At 42.5% G+C, this 13418-nt stretch overlaps 1 long non-coding RNA gene across 1 annotated transcript in view; it reads right to left on the bottom strand.

The window, feature by feature from the left end:
* The window catches only part of LOC138989997 (uncharacterized), a 113587-nt gene extending 113473 nt beyond the window's left edge, over positions 1 to 114 (bottom strand). The window contains exon 1 of the long non-coding RNA XR_011466189.1: positions 53 to 114. This is a non-coding gene — a long non-coding RNA (uncharacterized lncRNA). The remainder of the gene's footprint in view (positions 1 to 52) is intronic.
* Between the last annotated feature and the right edge of the window lie 13304 nt (positions 115 to 13418).

The raw sequence follows: 13418 nt of genomic DNA, 5'->3' as shown, positions 1-13418 counted from the left end.
TCACACATTAAAATAATAATCAACATAAAACCATGCAACGGAAAGTACTTACCCGGAAACCTGGGGGCAAGGAAAATGGTTTCAATTCACATTCGATCTGGCTCTGAGCTTTCTGGAAAACAAGGCAAAAAGGAAAGCATCATTGGCTATGTGGGTTATTTACCTTCTTACTAGTATCAGCTCTAACAGAGTCCAAATTCATCTTTCTGGTTTTAAAGATAAAGAAACTTGGGCACAGAGAACATTAGGAGTTTTGCACATTACAGACCTGAGCTGAATCTGAACTTGAACCCCAGTCAACTGAGCCTTTCTGAACTCCTGTGCCATTCTACACCCTTGGCGTTTCCCTCCAGCCCTCAAATACAGTTTTTCCCCAACCCTGGATAGAAGAGTAACCAGGGAAGGCTTTGACCACAGCAGGACTCCTGTGGCTAGGTCATCAGGTCATTAAGCTGTACATGCATGCTGCAGCCCACGAGGTCACAAAGAGTCGGACACGACTGAGCAACTGAACTGATGATTATACACGTACCCATGTATTCACATCCTTCAAAGGATGGGGAAAACTGTGCTCTTCGCTATTGAGTTGTGTGAACATGGCAAAGAGTGATAGGGAAGGAAACTAATACTCACATCCAGGCCAGCTGAGCTAGGAGCATTTGTATGTATTCATCATTTTTAGTCCACCTGAACAGCTTGCAAGATGAGGGCCTAAGTGAGTGCTAAATAGCTTGGCCAAGGTTGGTTAACTATTAAGGGTTGCAAGATCAAAATATAAAACCTAAGAAATCTATGTGACTTTAAAGCATAGGCTCTCCCCACAAAACAATATTGGCTCCAAACCTACCCTGTGTCTTTCTTCATTTACAAAATCAGGATGTTGCATGAATGTTCATTAAGAAAAGACTGCACATATACCTATGTGTATACTACAAAAGAAGGACCTTAAAGAAATACCCCAAAGGGTTAACGATGAGTGTTCTCTGGGACAGGGTATGAACATACCTCCAGGAAGGAGCAGGGGAAGGGGAGCATATATCAATATAAAACTTAATTCTCTTACAGTTAAACTATATTTATATGCCACATAAATTAAATAAAATAAAATAGTGCAATTAAAATAAAATAAAATAAAAGGGATTGAATTAGATAATTCTTGAAGTCCTTCCTGGTTATGACCATTGTATATTTCTCCTTAAGAAGCTGCATGTTCAGCAGCCTCCCTGAAAACCTACTTCACCTAAAAATGCAGAATAGTTTTTACTAACAATGTGGAGCAATTGCGCCACCCAGTGGTTATACTAAAAATGACAAAGTACCTTTCCTATCCACAGGAATTAGTCAGATACTGTGTTTAGTCTTCAGGAAAACAATAGTTCCTTTTGCATTTAGCAATGATAAGTAATTAAGTTAATTTAATAAATGCAAAATTTTATCTGTGGTAAAATCTCTTTATTATTCCCTCAAACCAACCAACACTGTGTTCTCATTTATCCTCATGGTCACATTTTTCATTTTCAGCTTCATAGATTAACAGTGTCATAGCCAGAATGAACCTTAGGTACCCATGGAACCTGACCACATCATTTTACAAAGGAGGAAATCTGTCTCTAGCTTGTGGCCAGATGCAGGAGACACAGGTTCAATCCCATGGCCAGGAAGATTCCCTGGAGAAGGGAATGGCAACCCACTCCAGTATTCTTGCCTGGAGAATCCCATGGACAGAGGAGCCTAGTGGACTATAGTCCATAAAGTCACAAAGAGTCGGACACGACTGAGCACACCCTATACGAGGGATGCAAGACTTCTAATCATACTCTCATTAGAACTGAAGTCCTCTATTACTAACCAATGTTGAATTCGTTGTCACATTGGGGGTCATTAATCTTTTGTATGGTGAGATGTCTACATCAGTCAGTAAAGTCTATAAGTGCACAAATAAACTACATTATATCACAAAGGAACCAATTATATTGGAATACGTTTCCATCCATAGATCCTCAAGGCTCCATGAATACAAGGTAAGAACCCACGAAGAAAGGCCCAGGAAATGATTCACTTCCCAAAGACAGACTGTGATGAACCTGCTAACCATTGATAAGCACTCAATTGCCCTTTTCTCCAGTTCCCCTTTTTTGCAAGCAAGCTTTTATCAGCCCTATGCTGTCCGTCAATGCACAGAAGACATCGTCCTCGAGTAAGCCACTTCTTCCCTATTTTTTCATTCTCTGCTGTAAGACAGAATGTTCACAGAAGGCAGCAGAAGTTTTCCTTCCCTGTTTGGCTCCCCAAGCATGTGTTACTAGGGTCATCATGGTGGAATGCACGGAACAGCTGTGAAATGAGATGGCACAGATTTTGAATCCCACTTCTCCCCCTGAGGCATAGGAACAAGGAACGGTATATCAATATTACAGGAATGGGATAAGTAAAGTGTCTGGCACTGAGCCTAGCGGATGGTTACTGCTCCATAGATGCTGATTTCCTTCCTCCATACAAGCAGTTGAAACAAGTAGTGTGCTGATTATTTCCCATTTACTCTTCAAATCTACTCTCTACCTTTCTCCATCCGCCTCTTTGCAGCAGGGGGTTCTTTATTTATATGCCACATCAGTGCATTCCCTTGCCCTTTGGCTGCAATTAGATCCAGACATTAAGAAATACCATTTGGGTATTAGAAGGAAAGAAGAAAGGAAAATCAGATTTTAAAATCATCTAGCTACCTACCTACCTTTAAAATCCCTCCCTACCAAGTCAGCTGAGCTGGGTGCGCACAGCTAACAAAGGCAACCCTCTCCATAAAGTCACCCTCTCTGGGCGCCCACGACCACTGCCTCCCTTGCTCCTCAGGCCACACATAGAATGGCTCCTAGGCTCCTAGCCCTGGCATCATGCCCCATCCCTTATTGGTTTCCCTTAACTCTGCCCACACCACTACAAGGAGTGCTTCTACTAAGGTCTTCTCGATTACCCCGTTTGCAAGGCATCTGTTTCCTACTGGAACCCTGAGTGACATAGACAACTGCTGACAAAATGAGGAAGGTAACTAGAGAGTCTGTACAGTGTGCGTCAAGTCATTCAAACACACACACACACACACACACACACACACACACACTCTAGGTTGGCATATGCTGTATTGGATGTGCCCTGGATGACACACCCATCCTCTTCCTTGTCCTGTTAAGAGTGGCTCTTTTCCTATTATACAGAGTGAAGTAAGTCAGAAAGACAAATATATTAATGCATATATATGGAATCTAGAAAGACAGCAATGATTTGCAGGGCAATTTGCAGGGCAGCAAGGAGACAACAAAATAAAGAACAGACTTTTGGACACAGTGGGGGAAGTGAGAGGGTGGGATGATTCGAGAGAATAGCACTGAAACATGTGCATTACCATATGGAAAATAGATAGCCAGTGGGAGTTTGATGTATGATGCAGGGAACCCAAAGCCCAGGGTTCTGTGACAACCTAGATGGATAGGGTGGGTAGGGAAGGGGGGCTCAGGACAGGGGCAGGGTACATGTGTATACCTGTGGCCAATTCATGTTGATGTATGACAGAAGCCATCACAATATTGTAAAGTAATTATGCTCTAATTAAATTTTTTAAAAGAGTGGCCTTTTTATATTAAAAAAAAGAATGGTGATCATTTTAAGATGTATAGAAATATCAAAACACTATATTGTGCACCAAGAACTAATATAGTGTTGTAGGTAAGTTATTGAGAAGGCGATGGCACCCCACTCCAGTACTCTTGCCTGGAAAATCCCATGGACGGAGGAGCCTGGTGGGCTGCAGTCCCTGGGGTCGCTAAGAGACAGACATGACTGAGCGATTTCACTTTCACTTTTCACTTTCATGCACTGGAGAAGGAAATGGCAACCCACTTCAGTGTTCTTGCCTGGAGAATCCCAGGGACGGGGGAGCCTGGTGGGCTGCAGTCTATGGGGTCGCACAGAGTCGGACACGACTGAAGCGACTTAGCAGCAGCAGCAGCAGGTACATTATACTTTAAAACAAACAAACTCACAGAAAAAGAGAACAGATTTGTGGTTCTAGAGGTAGGGAGTAGGGGGAGGGAGAATAGAATGAAGGTGGTCAAAAGGTACAAACTTCCAGTTATAAGATAAGTAAGTACTAGAGATGTAACATACAGCATGATAAATATAATTAACATTGCTTCACATATGAAAATGGTTAAATAAATTCTAAGAGTGCACCTCATAAAGAAAAGTAATTTTTTTTCTCTTGTAATTATATGAGATGAGGTACATTCACTAAATGTATTGTGATCACTTCATAATGTATGTAAATCAAATCATTATGCTGTACACTTTAAACTGATAAAGTGCTGTAAGTCAATTATATCTCAATAAAGCTGAATAATAAAACTGAAAGGGAAAAAATCATCAAAGAAGGAGGAGAAGTGAAGAAAAGGAATACAAGGAGAAGGAAGGAAGGGAGGGAAGGAGAGGAAGACTGAGGAAGAAGCAAACCAACCTACAGCTGAGGAACAAAACAAACGTTTTCTTCATGGTTACTTAATCACAGTAGGTAAAAACCTAGGTGGAAGATATAGAATTAGCAGCTAGATTTCTGCAATATATTTTGTTTTATACATTTGACTTCAAAACCATATAAATATTTTATACAATTATAAAACACATTAAAAATTAAAGCAAAGTTAAGATTCCAAAGCAAAATTAACCAAATGAATCTGAGTATGTACCAGGTTGAAGACATAACCACACAGAAAAGAAGTGTTTCAAAGAGCTTTAAAATGCAGTCACGTGACAGCTTATCCCTAACACCTTAGGACAGTGGTTCTCAACTGGTAGCAATTTTGACCCCAGAAGCCATTTGGCAATGTCTGGAGCATCTCTGATTATCACAAGGGGTGACCAACATCTAGTAAATAGAGGCCAGAAATGCTGCTAAGGGCTTCCCTGGTGGCTCAGTGATAAAGAAACCGCCTGCAATGCAGGAGACTCGGGTTTGAACCTTGGGTCAGGAAGATCCCCTGGAGGAGGGAATGGCAACCCATTCCAGTGTTCTTGCCTGGGAAAGCCCATGGACAGAGGAGTCTGGTGCACTGCAGTAAATGGGGAAGCAAAAGAGTCGGACACAACTTAGTAACTAAACAACAACAATAAAGCTGCTGTTGTTCAGCATCAGTCCTTCCAATGAACATTCAGGGTTGATTTCCTTTAGGATTGACTAATTTGATCTCCTTGCCATAGTAATCAATACAGTATGGTATTGAGCAGGGAGAGACAAATTGGTACAATGGAGCAGAATAAGGAATACAGAAATAAGCACACACATAAAGCAAATCAATTTCAACAAACGAATTTTACCAAGCCAATTTAGAAGCTGAAGAGGATCTTCTTTTTAAAAATGTTGCTGGAACAAATAGACACTAGTAAGAAAAAGAAGACAAGTCATTGACTAGGAAAAACTATTTTCAGCATGCATATGTGATCAAATAACTACAAAAAAATCTTGTATTTAGCACATGTAAATAATTTCTACAAATCAACAATAAAAAGACAAAGACTCAAAAATGTGCAAAAAACAAGCAGCCATCTTTAAACACACACGTACAATACACAAAATGATACATCATATGGGCCATGACTTGACAATTGATGAATCTGGGTGATGGGTACATGCATATTGACTGCTCTCCTCCCCCTACTTTTGTGGAGGTATGAAATTGTATATCATAAAAACTTGAAAAGAAAAAGAGTGAACATCTGTAACCAAGGAAATAATTCTGATTCTCAGGGAAAAGATATCGATTTCCCCAACCCCAACAATTAATACCAACCAATGGTACTGGTTGATTCATACTCAGGCTGTACATATTTTAAACGTATCAATCCTAGGTTCTACGCTGAACCATTAAATCTGAATCTCTAGGGATAGAACCCAAGCTCAGTGCTTTTTTAAACTTCCCTGGAGAGCCTAAAGTTCAACCATAGTCAAGAAGTGCAGATGAATACTATCTTAATTCCTGGTCACTTTTTATGTTCTCTTTGGATGTCATAACAGTTAGGGACTTGACAAGAAAGAATTTACCTGACATGGGAGTATTTGTAGAAACCTGGGCAGGATTAAGAGAAGAAATGCACCCAGCAGGAAACCATCGCATGAATTAATCCCTGGAACCGAAGGGATCAGTAGTAGAACAGTGTTTCCAGCGCACAGGGAGGGCCAGAGTGTGGGAAGGCACAGTCCTGGACTAGACCAGCTGCCAAGGCCCTGGGGAGCACAAATAAGGACCCCGACCTTCCTCGCCCTCCCTCCTTCCAGGATGGCAGGGAGAGACACAGAGCAGGACAGAGCTGGAAGAGCATTTGAAGAAGGTGGTGCTAGGCACGTGTGCCAGCTACACAGATGCCAACAATTCCAATTCCTGGCCTGCCCACTGATGCCTGGCTTCCCTCCTTGTCTGATGGTGACTGGGGAAATAATTGGATCACTTTCCTGAACCCACCAATGGAGGAGGAAATCGCAACCCACTCAAGCATTCTTGCCTGGAAAATTCCATGGACAGAGGAGCCTGGAGGGCTACAGACCATGGGGTCACAAAGAGTGGGATACAACTGAGCATACGCCAGTGCGGAAAAGGCCAGAGGCCAGTCTGGGAGAATCAAGGCAAGGCTTTCAGTTGTGCAGAAATAATACGTCAGTTTCAGACAAAGAATTTAAGTCACCAATCTATAAAAACTATGGAGTCACATGGTATCTCACTAGCAGAGAACTAACCTCTGATTTCCCTTTCCTGGCCACTCTTTATTTAAAGAAAGAAGGAAAGGAAGGAAAAAAAAAAAAAAGGACAGAGATTGGAAAGTATTGTTTTCAATAACTGTATCTGAAAATGCTATATGAAATTACTTTATTTGATTTAGGCAGGGCTAGGTAAGTCATCCAGCCCATACTCCTCATTTCACAATTAAGGGAACTGAGACCAGAGAGGTGAAGTAATTTACCTAAAGTCTCCATCTGGTTAAGAACAGAGTCCAAATATTGTGACATCCAGCCCAGGGTGTCCACCCAGCTCAGAACACCAAAGGGCCTCTTAAGGGGTCCTCCTCTTTGCCAACCAAACCTGGATCAACTAGAGCCCCAGAGTAGCAAGATCATGTAAACACCTGCCACTTAACATTTTATTTTCATTTCTATTCAGATGTCACTGCCTGGATCTATTTCATGGTTATTACTCAGTCCATTTCAGTGGGCAGTTTTTAAAGCTGAAAAGGGTAATAAATGCCAACAAGCTTCCAGCTGGCTTCCTGGAGGGCGGCTAGTCCAGAAAGAGGGTGCTGAGTGGGCCACCTCAGATGGTGCCAAGTTGTCCCAGGGAGGCGAGCATGAGCAGGAAGCAGACTTCATCAGCCTCCTGATAAAAAAAACTAGGCAGCTCCAAAACGACTGTTTCTGGCATTGATTGACTCAGCCTGCAGGCCTGGGAGCTGGCATCCCAGAAGCTGGCTCAGTGGCTAAAGAGGGTGGAGCTTAGGCAAGATGAGACAGGAATCTTCCCTGGTGAGATAAGAGTCTCTCTCCTCTGTTGTGGGGGAGACACAGGTGGTGGGAAACACTGAGGTGGCAGATCCCAGGGAGGGGACAAGGAAGCAGAATGTTCTCAGCCCCAGACAGGAGGCAATGGGGCAATGGCTGTGCGTGTGTGCTAAGTCGCTCCAGTTGTGTCCAACTCTTTGCAACCCTATGGACTGTAGCCCGCCAGGGTCCTCTGTCCATGGGATTCTCCAGGCAAAGAATACTGGAGTGGGTTGCCATTTCCTTCTCCAGGGCATCTTCCTGACCCAGGGCTCACACTGGGGTCTCCTGCGTTGCAGGCAGAATCTATACCATCTTGAGCCTAGTGTTGAGCCTGGGAAGCCTGGTGTTGAGGGCAGCTCTTCTAAAACAAGATTAGCTCTCCTGATTCTGGGATCCTTATACAGAGGTCCAACCAAGGATGAGAGGAAAGACCAATGATGCCCAGGGTTCCTTCCAGCTCAGAGAACCACGTCCTAGAAAAAGCCAGCAGAGCTCCCTTCATCCCACATCCAGGGTCCTCAACCACAGCCCTGTTGGTTCCTTTCATAGCACATCACAATCTGGAATCACAAATCCAACTGTTCACTGTTTGTTACCTGTCTCCCCCACATGACCACGCTCCTCTAGGCCAGGGATTGTTGTACCCAGTGCTCCATGTTGTACCCTACACTTCATAGGTGCACAAAAAAATATCTGATGGAAGTGTTAAATACAGGGATGATTGTGAAACACCCTTACTCCTGAAGAAGGGAAAACCACTTGCAGAAAGAAACAAGCTCTGGCATTTGTAAGTAGGATCAATTACAGTGTGTTCCTGTATCTCCACTTGTCTGGCCAGCTGGAAGCCACTCTGCCCTGTGAGATGATAAAATTTGTATAGCCCCTTGTGGATGCCGAAGCACTTCATAGCATGGCTTACCCAAAATTGCTGCACCAATAAGCAGGAAACACTTATTCTACCTCCAGATTCAATGTTCTCCCCTCCACCCCTCGCACGATCAGAGTCCTAGTTCCGAGCATACACCAGGGACGGGCTCTATTGCTCCATTTTCAAAGAAGAAAAACAGGAGCTCTGAGAAAATACTGGCTTTGCTAGTCAAAGTTAGGCCTCTAGCAAGGGCCAGAACTCCTCAAAGGATTTGAAAGGAGGAAAAAAGGAAATTGGGGCTTAAAGGGACATGTATTCTTTCCCGCTGGTAGAGGAGAAGCAAAGAGGATAAAAGGAAACAGAGAAAAGGGGAGTGTTTCTGGGCCAGTGATCAGTGAGATAACTAAGTGGCCGCTAATCCTCCATTTTGCCCCAGATAAAGGAGGTGCACTAATCACTGGGAAAGGGCGGGTTACCCCACTGGGAACTCATGTTTCCACCACCTTGCCTTGTGCGCATTAAATCCCAGTCTTTTGAAGGGCAAAGTGCATGACATACATTAAAACTACTGTTGTTATTAATAATGCCCAGCCTTTAGATTTGCATAGCTCCATTCCTCCTAAGAGTTTAAAGCCCTTCATACATAGTATCTAATTCTCTCTCAGAATTTTTAGTAGAAAAACATTCCCAGGTCACTATGTAAATATACATAAAAGTTCTTTAAGACATCAGAACACATTTCAGTCTTATTTATACCCTGTGCCCAGGTTAGCACATTTCCATTTTGACTATGTATCTCTAAAACACCAATTTTCAAGACAGAAACCTAAAAGAGCAACTGTAAACCTCCCATCTCTGGCCAAACTTACTTCCTTTCCATACCTCCATCACAAGGAGTGTAGAAGAAGCTTCTCTCACTTTAAAAATAGCACAGGACTGCTAGGGAGGAGTAAGGGAGAGATGGAGTGGGAGTTTGGAATTAGCAGATGCAAACTATTATACATACAATGGATAAACAATGAAGTCCACCTGTATAGCACAGAGAACTATATTCAGTATCCTAAGATAAACCATAGCGGAAAAGAATATGAAGAATGTATACATATAACTGAGTCACTTTGCTCTATAGTAGAAATTAACACAATACTGTAAATCCACTATACTCCAATAAAACAATTTTTTAACAAGTAGCACAGGGCTCACTTCCCACTCTCACCCCATCCTCCCTTTGATACTGTCTGCTCCTGATGTTAACTAAGAGGTAGAAACAATACTTCACACTGAGTGTCTACTCTGTGCAAGCCACTGTGCTAATTGCTTTACAAACACTCACTTATTTAATCCTTGGGACAGAGACATCTAGTCATCCGCCCATAGCCACAGTAGTAGAAATTTTAGTCTCCCCTGCAGCTAGGTGTGGCCATATGACTATTTTCTGGTCAATAATTAAAAGTATCTGTGGAGAATTCCAAGCACACAGCATTATTCTTAAACATGTCTTTCCTCTCCCCTGACTTCACTGATGTTTACAGCCTGAGAACCCAAAACATAACCAATTGAAAACCTCGGCTTTGACTTTTTCCTGATTATGGTTCAAATCGCTCACTATTCCTTAGTCCAAAGATGAAACAATGTATGAGTTATATATTGCAGATATGCAGATGACCTGGCTCCTTGTTGATATTTCTGAGCCACTGAGTCATTCAACTCTGAAGCTTGTCCTTCTTACGGATTCACTGTTCTATACTACAATAAATGTTCGATTGGTTTGAGCCAGGTTGAATCCGAATTTTCACTATTTGTAGCCAAAATCCTTCTAATGAGTAGTTTGTTTTCCATCTTTTCAGAGGGTGAAATGATCCAAGTTAGGATGGGAGTGGTTAGTGGGGAAATGAGAGTCACTACTACCAGTCCTTATTCAGTGCTTTGAAACACCAGTGCTCATTGACACTCAGCACTGATGCAGCTCATGGATAGTGTCCCTGACCACCTGCTGCTTATCCAGATGGCTTTCTGGTAACTCTGGGTCTGAATATAAGTTCTCTGACTTGAGCCATACAACCACAGGGGCTAGGGATAGCCTACACTGGTTTTAATTAGACAGTTAAAGATTGAGAGGAAACTCTTGGTCAGGTTGGAAAATCCTCCCAGCAACTTGGCTGAGCAGAAAAGAAGCTTGTGAATGAGTGAGTGAGATGAGGGAGACCAAGTCCCCACCCCATCCACCTGCATTGCGTGGACTGGTGTTGCATGGAGGGGTGTGGTTGGGGGCTGTGATTCTCCATTTCATAGGTGCAGGAATATCTGAGAACAAGTACAGGTGGGAAGAAAATATAATGGAAGGAAAGGAGCTGGGGTGGGGAGACGATTGGAGAAAAGAGGAGGAAACCCAAGAACTAAAGGACCTGTCACACCCTGGGGGCTGTGACTAGCCTGAAGGATTTGGGGCCTCCCTTGGGAGAAAACTATCCTCAGCAAAGTGGCAGAAAAACCAGGTCAGGGGGTTGATCATTTATTCAGACACTTGCAACAGTGGCAGTATGGAGGTACTTCTGTAGGCAGTTTGCAGGCTGCAGGGCACTGCTTAAAAGTTAAGGAAGGGAAAAAAGAGAGAGAAACAGAGGCTGAGGAGAGAGAGAGGAGCCCTCACTTCTCAGAATATATGAATCACTCTCTGAAGACTCCTAGAAAAATCTGGGAGACATTCAAGGGACTAACTTCTTGCAGTCATGATGTAGGGGCTCAGAGCTACCCATTTTTCAGGCATTGATGATGATGTGGTCATATGTTGGTTTGCAGGCTGCTAAATCCTGAGACACCAGGATGACAGTAATGTTCCTAGGATGACCAACTCATTCCAATTTTCTTGGGACTTTCCTGACTTTAGGAATGAAAGCATCATGTTCCAGAAAGCCCCTCAGTCCCAGGCAGACCAAAACATCTCCTCTGAAGCACCCTCTATGCACTCAAACCTTTGACTGAACATGCCCCACACTGGTCATTCTCTTAGTCTACATCCAAATGATTCAACTAGACCCAGCAAAAACAAAAGTTGATGGCTTTCACTGCCCTAAGCCTCACTTGGGCTCCTGAAGTTGTGTTACCGGCCTAGGTTAAAAATCAAGGAGCATCCCAGGAGGAACAAACCTTGGCCTAAAGAAGTAAAGGGAACAATGAGTAATATCAAAGAGATGGCAAAAATCTCCACTGTACTAAGTACCACATACCAGATGTCAAGCCCTGCTTACTTTGGGAAGCTGCCAACCACCTAATGAGCAAAATAAAGGCTAGTTCAGATGCTTCTTAAAAATAAATTTGTCAGGGAACAATTAAAAGCCTTGAATGAACAATTAGCCCAACTGGCAAAGACTTACAAATCCTACCTCGATCAAAACAGTTTATTGAAATTATTAGCCTTTTGAGGGGAATTAGTCTTTTTGAAATTAGTGAGTGTGTCATTAAGGTGATGAAGAGCTACAAGGAAAAGGTCAATAAAGCATTTATTCAGAAAGAAGAAGGCCAAACTCTTTATTCAAAGCCACAGTAATTAAATCAAACAATGTATGTAGCCAACACGGACATCTTTGAACTGTTATGTTGAATACAACAGGGTACACTCTGCTCTGAGTTATCGTGGACCCGACAGGTAATCTACAAAACCAAGCCAGGGAAAAGAGGACAATGCAAGTGTATGTAAACCAAATAGTCTGCTAGGATCACCCAAACTCAGTCCTTGGATGAGCATGAAAATGGAGATCCCCAGAAGCTGTCAAGTATGTTCTATTTAGACATCACTGACTCTGAATTAAAGACACCTTTCCCTTCATGTCCATTGTAGAATAGATGTTCTACATTTTAACTGCACTATTTTGAATTTGCCAATAGTTTAGACCAGTGGTCCTCAAACAGAAGCAGATTTGTCCCCAAAGAGTGTTTAGCAATGCCTGCAGTCTTATTTGTCACTCCAGGGATGAGGGGAGGGATGGGCAGGATTGGTTGATACTGGAATCCAGTAGGTAGAGGACACTATTAAACACTCTGCATTGTACAGGGCAGCCCCCATGATAAAGAATCACCCAACCCAAAATGTCAGTCATGCCACTGTTGAGAGGCTTTGATTCAATATACTCTAATTTGAGTTTTGGTTTTGCTCTAACTAAAAAAAGCCTTTCTTGACAAATTAATGGCACTAACATGATAAATGAAAATATTACTTTGAGTAACAAAATAATAGTGTTTGAGAAACTTCCTTGCACGTCAACATTGAGCCTAACAGTGACAATTGTCTTGTCTTTTCCTTAAAGCCAATGTGTCAGGATTTCTCATTGGTAGTCTTCAGTTCAGTTCAGTTCAGTCGTTCAGTCATGTCTGACTCTTTGTGACCCCATGGACTGAAGCATGCCAGGCCTCCCTGTCCATCACCAACTCCCAGAGTTTACTCAAACTCATGTCCATTGAGTCAGTGATGCCATCCAATCATCTCATCCTCTGTCGTCCCCTTCTCCTCCTGCCCTCAATCTTTCCCAGCATCAGGGTCTTTTCAAATGAGTCAGCTCTTCACATCAGGTGGCCAAAGTATTGGAGTTTCAGCTTCAACAGCAGTCCTTCCAATGAATATTCAGGACTGGCTTCCTTTAGGATGGACTGGTTGGATCTCCTTGCAGTTGAAGGGACTCTCAAGAATCTTCTCCAACATCACAGTTCAAAAGCATCAATTCTTCAGTGCTCAGGTTTCTTTATAGTCCAACTCTCACATCTATACATGACCACTGGAAAAACCATAGCCTTGACTAGACAGACCTTTGTTGGCAAAGTAATGTCTATGCTTTTTAATATGCTGTCTAGGTTGGTAGTCTTAATCATTAATTATTAGTTCTTCAAAGTATAAACACTGTACATCCATTCATATATTCCATACTTTAAACATTTTTAGTTATTAAGACAATTTCTATAAATATGTCCTGAAGATAAAAT

This window comes from Bos mutus, chromosome 11 (assembly GCF_027580195.1).
Source record: "Bos mutus isolate GX-2022 chromosome 11, NWIPB_WYAK_1.1, whole genome shotgun sequence".
NCBI lineage: Eukaryota > Metazoa > Chordata > Mammalia > Artiodactyla > Bovidae > Bos > Bos mutus.
This window is presented reverse-complemented; position numbering and strand designations above follow the sequence as displayed.